We start from the raw sequence: 20416 nt of genomic DNA, 5'->3' as shown, positions 1-20416 counted from the left end.
AAGCCACTGGGCCCGCCTCTTGACTGCTACGGGCTAGCAGGAAAGTCAGTCTAAGCAAAGCCGGGAGCGTCCGTGGTCCCATTGGGCCTACAGATGCCAATTAGACTTTGCAGCGCTCAGCCCCGCCCCCGCGGGGCGCCCCTCCCCTCCTCTGGCTCTACCAGTCAGAGCGCGGAGACGCCGGCGCAAAATCCTGCGGGAGAGGGGGTGGGGCGGCGGATCTGGAGGCGGCGCGCCCGCGGGCAGCTTCGTTGTGACTCCTCAGGCTCCCGCGGCGGCGGTGGCGCTCGCCTCGGTGTCTCCCGCGCGCACCCTAGCCGCCTCTAGCGGCACGGCGCCGCGCCCTTTCCTAAGGTAAGAGCCGGCATCACCTCCACGCTCGGGCGGGCCGTGTGGAGGTCGTTGGGTTCTGACATAAGCCGAAGATGAAGGTGGATGAGCGAGGAGAGCGGCGAGTGGGATGGAGGTGGGGGCTCCGGGGTCAACGCATCGTCCTCCCGGCCCGTGACTTCGTCGGGCAGCCGCCGGCACCTGCGCTCCGGGGTCCTATCATTTGGCCGGCGGCGGAGGCTCAGTTTTCCTCCTCCTGAACCCGGGCAGTTCTCGAGCGTGGATGGTGACGACCCGAATCGCAGCGCCGCCTCTCGCTCCTCCCGCCCCTTCTCAAGGCCCCTCTCCTTCGCTTCCTTCCCGTGGCGTTCTGTTGGGGGCGCGTCGGGTCCGAGGGCGTGTGCGGCCAGCGGGTGGCCGAGTCCCGGCCCGAGGGGAGCGGCCAGCTAGCGGCCGGAGCAGCGAGCTCTGAAGAAGGGGGCGACTCTGTGCGCGCTGAAAGCCGGCTGGCGGGGGTCGCTGCCCTGCCCTCACTGAGAGGGCAACAGTTTTCTGATTCCAGGACTGACTGCGGAGCGGGTGCTGAAATCCTTGGCGTGGGCCTTAAAGGGGTATTTCTTGTCTGGAAACAATGCCGCGGTCCATCGGCGTGCTTCACATTTTCTTATTTTATTCTGTCTCATGTTGACAGCCAGTGTTTTGGTATTGTTCCTTCAGGTCATGGCTTTCTAATGCAGTGTCTCCTTTTAGAACTTTGGAGAGTATTCTGTCGGTAATCTGATACCCTTTTAATTTTTAGTGTGGTCCCCCTCCCCCTCAAAAAAGGACCTGCTTTATAACAACATGTACTGAGTAGGGAACTACAGAATCTGAGACAATTTCTTAATCTCAGTATCTGTTGACATGTACCAAGTAATTTAAAAATTCGTGTGACTGTATTAAGTGTTTTGTCATTTACACTTGCCTAGTTTGTTAATAGTATATCCTGCTTACTTTGATATTAGTCTGTTATTTGTGGTACTTTGATTTTATAATTTTTGTTTAGCTTTAGCCAACTAGACTTTTGAAAATTTGTCCCCCCGCCCCCTTTGAGATTGTGGCTGTAGCTTTAGTATTTGCTCTTGTTTCAAGGGGTTATGTATTTTAAAAAACTTTTTTCCCCCCAAACTGATAGCTTTTAAAAGCTTTAAGGGGGAAATTCTAAAAATTTGGAAATTACACACTTTAGTCTAAAGATCCATAAAAATAGCATAACAATATAAAATCCTAACTTTTTGGAGTAACCGCTGCTAAGTTTAAGGGATGGCAGTGGATAGTCCCTCTCCGGTGCGGTGACTTATCCTCTAGATTCCAGAGAAATCTTGCAGGTGTGGGGAGAATGAGTTATGTCTGAGGCCAGAACACAGGTGGTTCCAGGAGCGTTTTCTTGTTGGGAAAAGAGCATGCCTCCCTCACAATTTAGTTGTCTGTGTGCATCCTAGGTAGTATTAAGTTCAGTTCAGTTCAGTCGCTCAGTCGTGTCCGACTCTTTGCGACCCCATGAATCGCAGCAGCCAGGCCTCCCTGTCCATCACCAACTCCTGGAGTTCACCCAGACTCATGTCCATCGAGTCAGTGATACCATCCAGCCATCTCATCCTCTGTCGTCCCCTTCTCCTCCTGCCCCCAATCCCTCCCAGCATCAGGGTCTTTTCCAGTGAGTCATCTCTTCACATGAGGTGGCAGTATTAAGTTAGGTGGTAATAAAGTAGAAAGTGTCTGTGTTCTAATTTTCAAAGTTTCTGGTAGGGCTTGAAAATGAGGTGAGCAAATATAATATACAATGGGGACACTCTTGCATGGTCAGGCTTCCAAGAATAAACTTTTTTTTGAATCCAAACTGGCACTGGCCAGTTGGCTATAAAAGTCAAGTTAAGTGACCTGACCAATTTTTAAGCCATGAACCTTTTTGGCTAGTCCATTTCATTCAAAATTGCAAGGAATTTTTTTTTTAAGTTTTTATTGGATATAGTTGATTTACAATGTTGTTAGTTTCAGGTGTACAGCAAAGTGAATCAGTTATACATATATCCACTCTTTTTTAGACGCTTTTCCTGTGTAGGCTATTATAAGTATTGAGTAGAGTTTCCTGTGCTGTTCAGTAAATCCTTATTACCTGTTTTATATGTAGTAGTGTCTATATGTCAGTCCCAGTTTTCTAATTTATCCCTCCCCTTTACACCCAATAACCATAAGTTGTCTTCTACGTCTGTAACTATTTCTGTTCTGTTGATAAGTTCATTTGTACCCTTTTTAAATATTCCACATATAAGTGATATCATGTATTTGTTTTTCTCTGTCTGACTTCACTCAGTATGACAGTCTGTAGGTCCATTCATGTTGCTGCAAATGGAATTATTTATTTCTTTATGACTTGAGTAATACCAACATTTCAAGAATTTATAATGAAAAAGGATTCCCTAGACTGAGCTGAAGAAAATTTAGGGTAGCATGTAGAAAAAAATGAGGATCAAAAAAATAGTTCATTTGCCTCTGTATTACCTCATTTAATCATTATAATCCTAAAAGAGGTAGCTACAGTGATTACTGTCCTCCTATGAGTTAACGTAGTTAACATATGTGTTTAAGATTTCTCAGATAAGTTTAGAGGTGAAATTCACATCTAAGCGATCTAATTACAAAGCCTGTATTCCAAACTGTTGTATTTTACCATCACAGTAAAAATGGCTTCATACAGATGTGGTTGAAGGCGACTGATCAGTGGAAAATAATGCTGCAGAATAAACTTAATATTTGGTAACACTTTGCGATCACTGTACAGTAAGCACTGTTGACTATTGCTGGAATGTAAGGGTGGAGTCCTTCCTTGTCTTTGAGGAACATCCCTTTAGTGAGAGAGAGAGATGTGAACAAATAATGGTAATACAATACAGTGTATATTGTACTATAAGAGAGTGCCATAAAGTCTGTGGTTTCATGGAAAGAGAATTGAGTTAAAGTTCAGACCAGCATTTGAATTCCTGTTTTGCTTTGTGACCTGGAATATGATATCAAATTTCATTCATGTTTAGTTTCCTTACCTGTTAAGTGGAGAGAATAATACTTCAAAGGGGAGTATTAATATTAAGCAAAATTTGTAAAGTACTGGCTTATTGGTATTGGATGAATAAAGTCCTGAATGAGGAATAAAAAACAAATAAATTGAAGAGTTGAGATGGGTTGGAGGTTTACCGGGTGCTATCTCTGGAGCCTTAAAGGGTGACTGATAACTTTTATTAGTGGGGAGGAAGGGCATCAACACAGATAGAACACACAGAACCAGAGGCAGGGTCTCAGAACGGGAATATGGATTGTTATGGGAATGGCAAGTAATTGTGGCTCTGTATACAAAGTATTTGCAAAGGCCAAATGTAAATGATAATTGTGTAGAAATGTGGCTGGGCAATTTTAGTAGTTAGAAATTATATACTTTATAAGAATATCTCAAGAGTGTGAATTGTTACTTTTTTAATATTTACTTTTTAATACTTACTAAAACTGACTTCCAAATGTGTTCAGGCAAGCAACTATTTCATTATTTCATTATGGTATTTCATCCTAACCAGTAAAAGAAGACTAATTCAAGGGAAGTATTTTGGGATTATTTTAAAAAGAAAAATAATCTCGAGAATTCCCTGGATGTCCAGTGGTACACTTCCACTGCAGGAGGTGCGTGTTGGATCCCTAGTTGGGAACTAAGATTCTGTAGGATGTGGGGTGCCACCAAAGAAATTAAAAGTAAAATAGTCTTAATTAAGTGATTGCCTTTCCTTAACCTGACCTACCCTGTTGCCACGTAGAGTCAATATTGCACATTACCCTTGGCATATATGTTACCATCTTTTCTGAGCCAAAACTTGAGATGTGACAGTCTAACAGAATGTTTTAAATTGAGACTGTCCTTGAAAACCTGAGAAAAAGTCCCATGCTTATGTCTTCTCCTCAGGACAGCACAGAACCATAAATACTCACATTGGATTTATAAATGTGGATCACCTGATAACCAAAATCATATAACTAAGTTGAAAATACTTAGTCAAATGACGTTTTGGAAAGCTGCCTTTTTAGTCCAACTTTTTAAGTGTCATGTAGATGCGTAAATGACACAAAATAATAGAGGTGAGTTTTCAGATGAAAAAATGGCTTCCTCAAACAGGTAATTTTAGAAGACTAGGAAAGAAAATATGTTGGACTTCATTTTGAACAGAAACTGGGGCAGGAAATGGCTGTGGCTGAACCACTACCTGATAATAATCATAACATGATTAAATTTGACATTTAATGAGAGGAAGTAAAGGAGAAAAAGTACACTGTATGCAGCTTTCCAGTTTTAGAAGCAGTAGGGAAAGGGGCTATTAAAAGTGTATCTACAGAAATTTTGAAGACATGTAGTAGGCACACTTGTTCATGAATGAAATCACCTTGGTCAAACATTCAGCAAGAGGCCTCTTAAAGGTAGCAGAAAGCTTATGAAAGTTATGTGTCACAAGTTTTGGTGCTCTACAGATCTAGGTTCAAATTTCAATTCTTCAGTCCACCAGTTGTCTTAATTTTCAGCTCACTATGCAATCTTTTTCAGGTTTCAGTTCAGTTCAGTTGAGTCGCTCAGTCGTGTCTGACTCTTTGCAGTCCTATGAATCGCAGCATGCCAGGCCTCCCTGTCCATCACCAACTCCTGGAGTTCACTCAGCCTCACGTCCATTGAGTCAGTGATGCCATCCAGCCATCTCATCCTCTGTCGTCCCCTTCTCCTCCTGCCCCCAATCCCTCCCAGCATCAGGGTCTTTTCCAATGAGTCAGCTCTTCGCATGAGGTGGCCAAAGTACTGGAGTTTCAGCTTTAGCATCAGTCCTTCCAATGAACACCCAGGACTGATCTCCTTTAGAATGGACTGGTTGGATCTCCTTGCAGTCCACGGGACTCTCAAGAGTCTTCTCCAACACCACAGTTCAAAAGCATCAATTCTTCGGTGCTCAGCTTTCTTCACAGTTTTAGTTTTATTTAATCATAAAATGGAGATACTTTGCAAAATTTTGAAAATGAGATGAACTAATATATGTGAAACACTTGATACATGGCCTGGCTTATAAGACTTGCCAAAAAAAAAGTTGCTGCAGTTCAACCAAGTTGAAAAGGATGTACTTAAGAAAATAAAAGTACAATTCTTGGGATTTCCCTTGTGGTCCAATGGCTAGGACTCTGAAGTCCCGAAGTAAGGGGCTTGAATTCAATCTCTGGTCAGGGAAGTAGATCCCACATGCCCAAGTAAAGAGCCCGCATGCTGCAATGAAGAGTTAGCACAGCCAAATAAAATAATATAAATATTAAAAATGTAAAAAAAATAACAATTCTCAAGTGGAGTCAGGAAAGCCAGAAAATGGCAAACAGTGAAAACTTTAAAAGGAGGCAAAGGATGTTACATAGGTAATAAGCAGAATTCAGTAAAGAATTGAATCATTACAGCCACATACAACAAAAAGGGAAAAGGTAGGGAGAGAGCTTCACATTCCCCAATTTTTTTCTGAAGAAAGTAGGTCAGACTCATTAAACGAGATAGAGCAAATAAATAGGCTCGGCTTCCCAGGTGTCTCAGGAAGAATCCACCCACTAATGCAGAAACTGCAGGACACATGGGTTTGATCCCTGAGTTGGGAAGATCACCTGGAGGAGAAAGTGTCAACCCACTTTAGTGTTCTTGCCTAGAGAATCCCATGGATAGAGGAGTCTGGAGGGCTACAATGCATGGGATCACAAAGAATTGGACACGACTGAGCAATTGAGTGCACACACACACACAAGAGTCTACCTTTTGGCCTCTGAAAGTTTACATGTACCATGGTTGTTGTTTAGTCATGTCTGACTCTTTGCCACCCAGTAAACTGCAGCACACTAGGCTTCCCTGTCCTTCACCATCTCCCAGAGCTTGCTGTAGCTCATGTCCATTGAGTTGATGATGCCATCCAACCATCTCATCCTCTGTTGTCCCCTTCTCCTCCTGCCTTCAATCTCTCCCACATTGGGGTCTTTTCAAATGAGTCAGTTCTTCGCATCAGGTGGCCCAAGTGTTGGAGCTTCAATATCAGTCCTTCCAGTGAATATTCAAGACTGATTTCCTTGAGCATTGACTGGTTTGATCTCCTTGCAGTCCAAGGGACCCTCAAGAGTCTTCTCTAGCACCACAGTTCAAAAGCATCAATTCTGTGGCGCTCAGCCTTCTTTATGGTTCAACTCTCACATCCATACATGACCACTGGAAAAACTATAGCTTTGAGTAGATGGACCTCTGTCAGCAAAGTAATGTCTCTGCTTTTTAATATGCTGTCTAAGTTGATCATAGCTTTTCTTCCAAAGAATAAGCGTCTTTTAATTTCACATGGTGATTGTAGTCGCCATCTGCAGTGATTTTGGAGCCCAAGAAAATCACTCTCTCACTGTTTCCATTGTGTGCCTGCCTATTCGTGATGGGACTGGATGCTGTGATCTCTTTGTTTTTTGAATGTTGAGCTTTAAGCCAGCTTTTTCACTCTCCTCTTTCACCTTCATCAAGAGGCTCTTTAGTTTCTCTTCACTTTCTGCCATAAGGGCGGTGTCATCTGCATATCTGAGGTTATTGATATTTCTCCCGGCAATCTTGATTCCTGCTTGTGCTTCATCCAGCCTGGCATTTCACATGATATACACTGCAAATAAGTTAAATAAGCAGGGTGACAGTACTCAGCCTTGACGTACTCCTTTCCCGATTTGGAATCAGTCTGTTGTTCCATGTCCAGTTCTGTTGCTTCTTGACTTGCATGTAGATTTCTTAGGAGACAGGTAAGGTGGTCTGGTATTCCCCTGTCTTTAAGAATTTTCCAATTTGTTGTCATCCACACAGTCAAAAGCTTTAGCATAGTCAGTGAAGCAGAAGTAAATATTCTTCTGGAATTCGTTTGCTTTTTCTGTGATCCAGTGGATGTTGGCAATTTAATCTCTGGTTCCTCGGCCTTTTCTAATTCAACTTGAACACCTGGAAGTTTTTGGTTCATGTACTGTTGAAGCCTAGCTTGGAGAATTCTGCGTGTTACTTTGCTAGCATGTGAAATGAATGCAATTGTGTGGTAGTCTGTGCATTCTTTGGCATTGCCCTTCTTTGGGATTGGAATGAAAACTAACCTTTTCCAGTCCTGTGGCCACTGCTGAGTTTTCCAAATTTGCTGGTATATTGAGTGCAGAGCTTTAAGAGCATCATCTTTTAGGATTTGAAATAGCTCAACTGGAATCCCATCACCTCCACTATCTTTGTTCGTAGTGATGCTTCCTAAGGCCCACTTGACTTCACACTCCCAAGATGTCTGGCTGTATGTGAGTGAGCCTGCTGTCGTAAATGTGCCATATGTTGAAGAATAAACATATCTTTTCTCCTCTTGTATTGCCTATTCTAGTCAATGGCTTTTCTAATGTTCAGGCTGGGAATCATGGAATATCCTTACTCTGTTTTTCCCCATACCTTTTATGTCCAGTCAGTCACTGCATCTGCTTATTCTCTCTACTAGTTATCTATTTTATTAATGCCCTATCCCAACACCTACTCTGAGTTAATAAAAATGCTCATTGCCACTGACTTATTTCATGTCCTCATCATTTCATTATTGTCTCTAGTCTCTTTACCTTTTTTTTCTTTTGACCTTGAGGCATTCAGGATCTTAGTTCCCTGACCAGAGATCAAACCTGGGCCCCCTGCAGAAGTGCAGAGTCTTAACCACTGAACCACCAAGGAAGTCCCAGATCTCTTTGATTTTAATTTAGCCTCATATTAACCAGTTCTCTACACAGCTTCCTTCCAGAATGATTTTACTGAAATACTAACATAACCATATCAAATTTCTATCTGTAATGCTTGTACATGATAGTTAATAAATACCTGACCTCTCCATGTATTGATATCTTAAACTTAAGATGAATTTAAGTGGCTAGCATACTTAAACCTGGAGTTTTCTTTATGGGAAAGATTTTAGCTTTAAATTCTATTTATTTAATTTATTATTTCTTTTTCTTTTATTTATTTATTTCTTTTTGAGTAAGCATCAGTTGTTTGTATCTTTCAAGGAACTTGTTAATTTAAATTGTTAAATCCAGGGGCATACATGTTCATAATATTCATTTATTATATTTTTTATATCTCTAAGATCTGTAGTAATGTTTTCTTTCTCATTCCTGACTGTTAATTTGTGTATTTTCTCACTTTTTTTCCTGTTAAGTCTGGCTACAAATTTGTTTTGTTGCTATTCTCAAAGAGCCAGATTTTTTTTTAATTAATTTTGTGTTTTCAGTTTCAGTGATTTCTGTTCTTATTTCCATTTTGTTGTTTACTTTGTATTTTATTTGCTTTTGATTTGTTAGAATCTTAAAATGTAAACTTATTCTGTTATTGTCTTCTAATACAAATGTTTAATGCTATAAAATTCCCCTCTAAATAGTGATTGGTGTGCAACTCACAAATGTTTATATTCGTGTTTTCATTTTTGTTCAATTCAGAAATCCTTGTTGATTTTGTTTGTGGTTTCTTCATTGAATCTGTTGGTTATTTAAAGGTATGTACACAAGTTTCCCAATATTGAGGTATTTTTCAGAGGTTGACTTCTGATTTAATTTCACTGTGGTCATAGAACATACATGGCATGATTTGAGTCATTTTAAATTTATTGAGACTTGTTTTATGATAGTATCATCTCTCTTGGTAAATGATTCATGTGTGCTTGAAAAGAATGTTGGGTGGAGTGTTCTGTAAATACTAATCAGATCAAGTTGACTGACAAAATTTTCAAGCCTTTTGTATCCTTACATATTTTATGTCTGCTTGTTGTCTTCATTTTTGAGAGAAGGGTGTTGAAATCTTTGACTATAATTGTGGCCTTGCCAATTTCTCCTTGTAGTTTGATCAGTTTGGCTTCACATATTGGTAGTTTGAAGTTCTGTTACTCGATGCATGCATATTTACGATTATTATCTTTTGATGAATCTTTTTGTCATTGCGAAATGGACCTTTGGTAATATGCTTTTCTCTGAAGTCTACTTTGTTTGTATTGCCATTCTAGCTTTGTTTTGAGTAGTGTTAGTGTTATTTCTCTTTTTCCATTTGAAAACTTTTTACCTATTTGCATTTAAGCTGGATTTCTGGTACATGGGATATAGTTGGACCTTGCTTTTTCTTTTCTTTCTTTCAAATCCAGCTTTCTAATCTCTGCTGTTAATTTAGACCATTTACATTTAATGTGATTATTTTGTTGGGTTTAAATCTTCCTTCTTGGTAATGTGTTTCTTATTTGTTACATCTGTTCTTTGTTCTTTTTTTTTTCTTTACCTTCTTTTGTATTTGAGTATTTTTATGATACTCAATAAATACTTTATTGGAGAATTAATTATCTGTAGCTTGAAAAAAAATTTTGCTGCTTGTTTGTAGTGGCTATATATATCTTTAGCTTATCACATCTACTTTGAGTAAAACGCCACTCTCCATTTCATGTAAGTGCCTTGTAACGGTACACTTGGATTTTCTCTTTTCAGCTTGTGTGCTATTGTCATACATTTTGGTTTTACATGTGTTTAAAATTCCATAATGTGTTTCTACTTTTTCAGCTTTATGTGGTCAGTTGTCTTTTAAGGGGATTGGTGGCTCAGATGGTAAGTAATCCACCTGCAATGCTGGAGACCTGGATTTGATCCGTGGGTTTGAAGATCCCTGGAGGAGGGCATGGGAACCCACTCCAGTATTCTTGCCTGGAGAATCCCCATGGACAGAGGAGCCTGGCGGGCTGCAGTCCATGGGGTCACAAAGAGTTGGACATGACTGACCAATTAAGTACAGTGAACTTTTTTTTTTTTAAATCTCTTACATTTACCCACATATTTACCATTTTTAGGGCTCTTCTTTCCTTTGGAATTCTTTTTCCATCTGGTATTTTCCTTTTTCCTGAAATACTTACTTTAGTATTTATTGTAATGGTTGTGATGCTATATCACTGATGAAATTTTTTTCAGCTTTTGTATGTCTGAAAAAATACTTTAAAATATATTTTTGCCAGATATAGAAATTTAGATCAACACCTTTTTTTTTTTCTTTCTGTTTTTTTCCCCGGGAGTATAACAATACTGCACCACTGTCATCTCATTGCATTTTTCCAATGTGGAATCTGTTATCCTTATTTCACTATACCGAAAATAATGTTTTTTTCCTCTGGCTGCTTTTAAGATCTCTTTATCATTTGTTTTAAGCACTTGTAGTAAGATGTACCTAGGTACCTTATGTTTCTTAGGCTTGGGGTTTGTTGAACTTCTTGGTTTGAAGCTTTACTGTTTTTATCAAATGTAGAAGAAATTTGTCCATTATTTCTTCAGATATTTTTTTTTGTTTTGTTTCTTCATTCTTCTCATTCTGGTACTGCTGCTGCTAAGTCGCTTCAGTCATGTCCGACTCTGTGCGACCCCATAGACGGCAGCCTGCCAGGCTCCTCCGTCAATGGGATTTTCCAAGCAAGAGTACTGGAGTGGGGTGCCATTGCCTTCTCCCCATTCTGGTACTAGTTATTCATATATTATGCTTCTTGATAATGTCCCACAGCTAACTGATGCTTTCTTCCCTTTTTTTTTTTTCTCTCCTTGTTTCAACTTGGACAGTGTCTCTTGCTCTGTCCTCAAGATTACTAATCTTTTCACTTTCTGATTTGCTATTATCTCATTCAGCAAATTTTCTTTTTAAAATTTTTTTAACTTTTGGCCGCACTGGGTCTTTGTTACTATGCTTGGGCTTTTCTCTGGTTGCAGCAAGCAGCAGCTCCTCTTTATTTGGGGTGTGTGGGCTTCTCATTGTGGTGGCGTCACCTGTTGTGCAGCATGGGTTCTAGGACTTGGGGGCCTCAGTAGTTGCGGCTCCCAGGCTCTGGAGCACAGGCTGAATATTTGTGGAGCACAGACTTACTTGCTTCATAGCATTTGGGATCTTCCTGGACCAGTGATTGAACCTGAGTCTCCTGTGTCAGCCAGTAGAGCAGTAAAGCACCACTGAAGCCCCACGGTATTTTTCTCAATAGGCATTTTAATTTCTAGAAGTTTGATTTGAATCTTGTCTGTATCTTAAATGTTTCTCCTTTATATGTTCAGGCTTTCTTCTCCTTTCTTGAATAAAATCGATCCTTGCATGATGTGGGGGTTAGTGGTGGTGACTGACTGTTCACACAATCAAAAATCTTTGTATAACTTTATAACACTCCATGTCATGGTTCTGCATCTGCAGATTTGACCAATTACAGATCATGTAGTAATGTAATTTTTTTTTTAATTGTGTTTAAGAGAAACTACATAATTCAAACTATGTTTTTTGAGGGGCAACTGTATACATGGAGTTTATACTGAGGTTTTTTTTTTTATTAATTGTAATTAAAAAGTACATAAAATTTACCATCTCAGTCAGTATACAGTTTGGTAGTGTTAATTACATTAATGTTGTCTTGAAACAGCTTTCCAGAACTTCTCCTCTTGCAAATATGAAACTCTGTAACCATTAAACAACTTAAAAACAACTACTATTTACTCTTTCCTCCAGTCCCAGGAAGCCATTCTGTTTTTTGTCTCTATGAACTTGGCTATGCTAGGTACCTCAAATTAATGGGGTAACACGGCATTGGTCTTTTTGTGACTGGCTTATTTCACTTGGAGAAGGAAATGGCAACCCACTCCAGTATTCGTGCCTGGAGAATCCCATGGATGGAGGAGGTTGGTGAGCTACAGTCCACGGGGTTGCAGAGTCGGACACGACTGAACGACTTCACTTTCACTATTTCACTTAGTTTAATGTCCTCAAGATTCATCCATGTTGTGATGTGTGGCAGGATTTCCTTTAAGGCTAAATAATATTCTATTGTATAATTTTCTTTATTCATTCATCCATTGGGGGACATGTGGGTTATTTTCATTGCTTGGCTGTTGTGAATATTACTGCTGTAAACATGGATATGCGAATATGTCTTCAAGACCATGCTTCTTTCGGATATATCCCCAAAAGCAAAGCTCAGTCGGTAAAGAATCTGCCTGTAGTGCAGAAGACTCAGGTTCGATCCCTGGGTTGGGAAGATCCCCTGGAGAAGGAAATGGCAAACCGTTCCAATGTCCTTGCCTGGAAAATCCCATGGGTAAAGGAGCCTGGTGAGTTGCAGTCAGTGGGGTTGCAAAGAGTCAGGCATGACAGAGCAACTAACACTTTTACTTTCCAAAGGCAAAATTGCTGGATCATTTGGTAGTTCTATTTTCAAATTTTTTGAGGAATCTCCATACTATTTTCTGTAGTGATTGTGCCACTTCAGCATTGCACCAATAGTGTACATGGTTTCCAACTTTTTCACATCTTTGTCAACACTTGTTATTTTCTATTTTGCTGATACTAGGTATCATAATGGATATAAAAGTGATATCTCATTATGGTTTTAATTTACATTTACCTAATGATGCGAAGAGTTGACTCATTGGAAAAGACCCTGATGCTGGGAGGGATTGGGGGCAGGAGGAGAAGGGGACGACAGAGGATGAGATGGCTGGATGGCATCACTGACTCAATGGACATGAGTCTGAGTGAACTCCGGGAGTTGGTGATGGACAGGGAGGCCTGGCGTGCTGCGATTCATGGGGTTGCAAAGAGTCGGACACGACTGAGCAACTGAACTGAATGATTGGTGAGGTTGAGCATCTTTTCATATGCTTGGTGGCTATTTCTGTATCATTGGAGAAATGTCTATTCAAGTCCTTTACCGTTTGTAAATTGAGATATTTGATTTTTTGCTCTTAAGTTGTAGTTCTTTATATATTCTGGATATTAACCCACTATCATGTATATAGTTTGCAGATATTCTCGTTCATCCATAAGTTGCCTTTCACCCTATTGATTATATGCATTGATGCACAAAACTTTTAAGTTTTATATAGTCTCATTTGTGTATTTTTACTTTTACTGTCTTAGGTTGTGCCTTAGGTGTCACAACCAAGTAAATCACTGCCAAGTAGTGTCATGAAGTTTAACCATAAATTTTCTTCTAGGAGTTTTATAGCTTTAGGTTTTATTTTTAGGTCTTTAATCCACTTTGAGTTAATTTTTGTATGTGGTGTTAGTTAAGGGCCCACCTTCATTCATTTGCGTGTGTATATCCATCTTTCTGCATACACGCTGTTGAAGAGGCTGTCCTTTCCCCGTTAAATGATCTTAGCATTTTTATCAAAGATTATTTGACCACATATGCAAGAGTTTATCTCTGAGCTCTGTTCTGTTCCAGTAGTTTGTTTGTCTTTATGCCAGGAGTACACTGTAGCTTTGTAGTATGTTTTGAAATCAGAAAGTGTGACTCCTCCAGTTTTTGTTTTTACAGAATTATTTTGGGCACCTGGGATCCCTCCAGATTCTATGTGAATTTCAGGATGGATTTTTCTATTTCTGGAAAAAAATGCCTTTGAAATTTTGATAGAGATTGCATTGAATCTATAGATTATTTTGGGTATGGGCATGTTAAGTCTCTAATCCATGAACATGCATTTCTTTCTGTGTGTGTGTGTGTCTGTATATGTATACATGCAACATATATATACACATATCATATTTTGTGTACAATAGCTGTTTTAGTCATATCACTTCTGTCATTTCTAGATCCATTTCTTATAACTGATTTTTCTCCTTATATGGATTATATTTTCCTTTTTGTTTGTGTTCCTGCTAATTTTTGTTGGATGCCAGACATTGTGAATTTTGTTGTTTGGAGCTATCTTTTTTTTCTTTTTTTTTTGTATTCTTTTCAATATTTTGAGATTTGTTTTGGGACACAGTTAAGTTACTTGAAAACAGTTCTTCCAAGCATGCTTTTTAAGCTTTGTTGGATGAATCCTGAGCATCCTTTAATACAAAGCTAATTTTAGCATTATTCTGGGACATTGCCCTCTTATTTGAGTCTGGATATTCCTCTGTCTCTATGAACTTGAGTTTTATTTCCTGAAAACAAGGTCATTCCTCCATAAACATTGTATGATGATTAAAAAAAAAAGTCAGGAAATTAACTTTGGTATAATACTATAATCTGTAGATATTATTCACATCTCACCAACTCTCATAATACTGTCCATTTTGGCAAAAGAAAGTGCAGATTCACATCCTGCCTTTAGTTGTCATGTCTCTCTAATTTAAGTTGGAACAATTCTAGAGCCTATGTTTTATGTTTCATGATACTGACATTTTTCTAAAGCTTTGAGGCCATTCATTTTGTTGAATGTCCTTCAGTTTTAGTTTGGTCGATTTTCTCTCAAGATTAGAGTCAGGTTATATACTTTTGACAGGAATATCAAAGACTTAATGTTGTGTTCTTTTCTGTACATTATCAGTTCAGTTCAGTCACTCAGTCATGTCTGCCTCTTTGCAACCCCATGAATCACAGCACGCCAGGCCTCCCTGTCCATCACCAACTCCTGGAGTTCACTCAGACTCATGTCCATCAAGTCGGTGATGCCATCCAGCCATCTTATCCTCTGTCGTCCCCTTCTCCTCCTGCCCCCAATCCCTCCCACCATCAGGGTCTTTTTCAATGAGTCAACTCTTCGCGTGAGGTGGCCAGAGTACTGGAGTTTCAGCTTCGGCATCATTGCTTCCAAAGAACACCCAGGGCTGATCTCCTTTAGGATGGACTGGTTGGATCTCCTTGCAGTCCAAGGGACTCTCGAGCGTCTTCTCCAACACCACAGTTCAAAAGCATCAATTCTTCGGCGCTCAGCTTTCTTCACACTCCAACTCTCACATCCATACATGACCACTGGAAAAACCATAGCCTTGACTGGACGGACCTTTGTTGGCAAAGTAATGTCTCTGCTTTTCAATATGCTGTCTAGGTTGGTCCTAACTTTCTTTCCAAGGAGTAAGCGTCTTTTAATTTCATGGCTGCAGTCACCATCTGCAGTGATTTTGGAGCCCCCAAAAATAAAGTCTGACCCTGTTTCCACTGTTTCCCTGTACATTATATCAAGAAGCAAATGTTGCAATTTCTCCTATTACTGATGATGATAATTTTTATCATTTAGTTCTGATGATATCTGCCAGGTTTCTCCAAGGTCAAGTCATTATTTTACTCTTTGCAACTAACAAGTACCTTGTGGAGAGATCCTTTGATTATGTAAATATCCTGCTGCTGCTGCTGCTGAGTCACTTCGATTTGTGTCCGACTCTGTGCGACCCCATAGACGGCAGCCCACGAGGCTTCCCCGTCCCTGGGATTCTCCAGGCACGAACACTGGAGTGGGTTGCCATTTCCTTCTCCAATGCATGAAAGTGAAAAGTGAAAGTGAAGTTGCTCAGTCATGTCTGACTCTTAGCGACCCCATGGACTGCAGCCTACCAGGCTCCTCCATCCATAGGATTTTCCAGAGTACTGGAGTGGTGTGCCATTGCCTTAACTTCCCCATTGGCTTTAATATCTATTGATGATTCTTGTACGAATAAGTTATCAGGATAGTTTCATAAAAGTTCTCATCACGAGGGAAAAAAATATGTAGCTCTGTGAGGTGATGGTTAACTTCCTGTGCAAATCATTTTGCTCTGTATACATGTATCATACCATTATGTTGTGGAGCTTAAGCTTATGCAATGTTAGGGCAATTATATCTCACGAAAATTGGGGGGAGAAAAGATGGTTGAAAATTGGTGATTTTCTTTTTCTCCAGTTCACTGATTTCTTCTGTGTTTATTAGCTGACTTTCTGCCACAGAAAAAACTTCATTCTCTTATTTATTTGCCCATTCATTCATACTAGTATAGACTCGTTGTTTCTTGTTTTATTCTTTTGACAGTGTCCCTATTATTCTTTGATCACTTTAATTTTTTAAATGTTTTTTATTGTGGCAAAAGTCACATAGTATAAAATATACTGTTTTAACCATATTTAACATTTCAGTGGCACTAAGTACATTCACATTGTTGTGCAGCTCTCAACATCATCCGTCTACTGAATTTTCCACTTTCTTAAACTGAAACACTGTCTTCGTTAAACACTAAGTCCTCATTCCCCATTCTGACCCCTAACCCTGGCGCCTGGCATCTACCAGTATACTTTCTGACTTTATGAATTTGATTGTTCTAGGTACCTTGTGTAAGTGAAATCAAGTAGGATTTGTTTGCACCTACTCTATAATGTGTTTTTAAAGTTAATATCGTCTTGCAAACAGATTGTATCTTCATTTTCCCCTTGTGCTATACAGTGAAAGAAAGAAAGCGAAGTCGCTCAGTTGTGTCTGACTCTTTGTAACCCCATGGACTGCTAAGCTCCTCTGTCCATGGAATTTTCCAGGCAAGAGTGCTGGAGTGGGTTGCCATTTCCTTCTGTAGTGCTATACAGTAGGTTCTCGTTAATTATCTATTATTTTATACACAGTAGTGTGATGTCAATCCCAGTCCCCTACCCCCCAACTTTGTGTCCATACATTTCTTCTCTGTGTCTGTGTCTCAATTTCTGCTTTGCAAACAAGTTCGTCTGTACTATTTTTTTATAGATTCCACATAAGTGGGTTATATACAATATTTGTTTTCCTCTTTCTGACAGACTTCATTCTGTATGACAGTCTCTAGGTCCATCTACGTCTGTGTAAATAGCACAGTTTCATTCATTTTTATGACTAATATTCCATTGTTACATATGTACCACATCTTCTTTATCCATTCCTCTGTTGATGGGCATTTTGGTTGCTTCCATGTCCTGGCTGTTGTAAACAGTGCCACTATGAATATTGGGGTGCATGTGTCTTTGGGAATTACAGTTTTCTCCTGGTATATGCCCAGGAGTAGGATTGCTGGATCATATGGTAGTTCTGCTTTTAGTTTAAGGAACCTCCTTACTGTTCTCCATAGTGACTGTATCGTTCCCACCAACAGTGTTAGAGAGTTCCCTTTTCTCTACACCCTCTCCAGCATTTTTTTGTAGATTTTTTTGGTGATGGTCATTCTGCCTGGTGTGAGGGGATACCTCATTGTAGTGGATGATCTGGATGATCTGTCCATTGGTATAAGTGGGGTATTAAAATCTCCCACTGTTATTGTGTTACTGTTGATTTCCCTTTTATGTCTGTTAGCGTTTGCTTTATGCATTGAGGCTTTCCTTTGTTGGGTGCATAAATATTTATAGTTGTTGTATCTTCTTCTTGGATTGATCCCTTAATCATCATATAGTATCTTTTTTTGTCTCTTGTAACAGTCTTTGTTTTAAAGTCTGTTTTGTCTGATATAAGTATCCATACTCTGGCTTTCTTTTAATTTGCATTTGCATGGAATATCTTCTCCTGCTCCCTTACTTTCAGCCTGTGTGTGTCAATAGGTCTCAAGTGGGTATCTTGTAGATACGGGTCTTGTTTTTGTATCCATTCAGCCAGTCTGTGTCTTTGGCAGCATTTAATCCATTTATGTTCAAGGTTATTATCAATATGTTAACGTTTTCTTAATCATTTTGGGTTTGTTTTCTATAGGTCTTTTTCTTCTCTTGTTTCTCTCTTAGAGAAGCTCCTTTAAATTTTGTTGTAAGGCTGATTTGGTGGTCCTGAATTCTTAGCTTTGTCTACCTGTAAAGCTTTTGATTTCTCCATTAAACCTGAATGAGATCATTGCTGAGTAGAGTTATCTTTGTTGTAGGCTCTTCCCTTTCATCACTTTAAATATATCCTGTCACTCTCTTTTGGCCTGCAGAGTTTCTGTTGAAAGATCAGCTGATAACCTTATTTGGGTTTCCCTGGTATATTATTTGTTGTTTTTCTCTTCCTGTTTTTAATGTTTTTCTTTGAATTTAACTTTGGTTATTTTGATTAATATGTGTCTTGGTGTGTTTCTCCTTGAGTTTGTCCTATGTGAGACTCTGTGCTTCTTGGACCTGGGTGGCTGTTTTCTTTTCCATGTTAGGAAAGTTCTTGACGGTTATCTCTTCAAATTTTTCTCAGCCACTTTCTGTTTCTCTTCTTCTGCAATCCCTGTAATTTGGATGTTGGTGCGTTTAATGTTGTACCTGAGGTCTCTGAGACTGTCCTCATTTCTTTTCATTCTTTTTGTCTTTATTCTACTCCTTGGCAGTTATTTCCACCATTGTATCTTCCAGTTCACTTATTTGTTCTTCTGCCTCAGTTATTCTGCTATTGATTCTTATATTTCATTTCAGTTATTGTGCTTCTTATGACTGTTCTTCAGTTCTTCTAAGTCCTTGTTAAACATTTCTTGTATTTTTTGGATCCATATCTCTGTTCTGTTTGTGAGATTTTGAATCATCTTTACTATCATTTCTCTCTGAGTTTTTTTCAGGTAGATTACCTATTTCTTTTTTCATTTGTTTGGTCTTGTAGGTTTTTGCTTGGCTTCTTCATCTGCAACAAATTTTCTGTTATGTCATTTTTGTTGATACGTGAGGCTGTGTTCCTGTCTTACTGATTGTTTGGCCTGTGGCATCCAGCACTGGAGTTGAGTGGACTGGAGTTTGCTGGCAGTTGGGTGGAGCCAGGTCGTGGTGCTGAGAAGAGGACCTCTGTGAAAGTTCACATCAGTTAATATTACCTGGAGCCAGTTAATAGTCCCTGAGCCCTGAAGTTCTCTGTTAGTCCAGCAGCTTGATCTCAGTGCTCCCACCACAAAGTCTCAGACCTGACCCTGGCCCATGAACCAAGAACCTGCAAGCCACATGGTGTGGCATGAAAGAAAGAAAAAAAAAAAAAAAACAACAAAAACAGCAGAACAAGAAGAAAGGATAAAAAGTAAAATTAGAAAACTAAAGTTTATTAGGTAAAATAAAAACAAAATGAAACAAGATAAAAAAGCGCAAGAACAAAAATATAAAAAAATTTATTTTAATTTTTAAGAAAATTAAAAAAATTAAAAACTTCCTGGTGCTTCCATTGTCAGTGTCCTTGCCTCTACAGTGAGCTACATCCAACCTTCTCCTCCCCAGGAGGGCCTCCAAGACCTCTAGGTAGGTCCCTGGACCCACTGTGTCAGCCCCACCTTGTTACCCCAGCATCTGCTCTTGAAGCTGGCCTGGAGTACACATGTCTGAGGGGCCAGCTGGGGCGCTGGCTTCCATGGGCATGCCCACAGGGGCCAGTGCAGCAGGGGGAGGCTTTAGAGTGGGAGGCATTGCAAGTTGAGCACTTTAATTTCTGACTCAACAAGATGTTCTAGGATCACCTTGTCATGTCTCTGTGCCAGCCCTGAAATTAAACATTTCTCTAAGGAGCCTTGGTTTCTTTGCTGTAGTAGGAAAAAAAAAAAAAAAGAGTGAAAGCAAAATCGCTCAGTTGTGTCTGACTCTTTGCAACCCCATGAACTGTAGCCTGCCAGGCTCCTCCATGCATGGGATTTTTCAGACAAGAGTACTGGAGTGGGTTGCCATTTCCTTCTCCAGAATACTATTTAAATATTTACTTGTTGCTGCTGCTGCTAAGTTGCTTCAGTCATGTCCGACTCTGTGCGACCCCATAGACGGCAGACCACCAGGCTCCCCCGTCCCTGGGATTCTCCAGGCAAGAACACCGGAGTGCGGTGCCATTTCCTTCTCCAATGCATGAAAGTGAGAAGTGAAAGTGAAGTCGCTCAGTCGTATCCGACTCTTAGCAACCCCATGCACTGCTGCCTACCAGGCTCCTCTGTCCATGGGATTTTCCAGGCAAGAGTACTGGAGTGGGGTGCCATTGCCTTCTCCGATTTACTTGTTAAATGTGCTTATTGCTACTGAGAAATTGTTGCATCTAAGCCCTCTTAGTGGATATAGCTAAGTGTATTGATTACGTATGAGTATGTATGTGTGTGGATGTATGTGATACATAGCTTTACTTTTAGAAACTATTATTGAGTTAACCAGTGTCATGGCTGCTGAAAATTTAAAAAGTGAGTATACTCTTAGGTTGTATTACTAAATGATCATGTTCATTATAAATCCACAGTTGTTTGCATTCTTCAGACAAATAGATTGTTTTGTTGGCCAACTAGATTCCAGGAATTTAGATCTTATCTGATAAGGAAGATGACTGG

General features: G+C 39.8%; 1 protein-coding gene across 10 annotated transcripts in view; it reads left to right on the top strand.

Annotated features, from left to right (window-relative positions):
- Positions 1 to 89: 89 nt before the first annotated feature.
- Positions 90 to 20416, top strand: part of PHTF2 (putative homeodomain transcription factor 2) — a 161664-nt gene continuing 141337 nt past the window's right edge. For all 10 annotated transcript variants that reach the window (XM_044947151.2, XM_044947152.2, XM_006049873.4 and 7 more), the window contains exon 1: positions 90 to 354. The gene's annotated coding sequence lies outside the window, so the exon portion shown is untranslated. The remainder of the gene's footprint in view (positions 355 to 20416) is intronic.

The sequence above is a fragment of the Bubalus bubalis genome, chromosome 8 (assembly GCF_019923935.1).
Source record: "Bubalus bubalis isolate 160015118507 breed Murrah chromosome 8, NDDB_SH_1, whole genome shotgun sequence".
NCBI classification, from domain to species: Eukaryota; Metazoa; Chordata; class Mammalia; order Artiodactyla; family Bovidae; genus Bubalus; species Bubalus bubalis.
The sequence above is the reverse complement of the archived record's forward strand: the minus strand, read 5'-3'. Positions and strand labels throughout refer to the sequence as shown.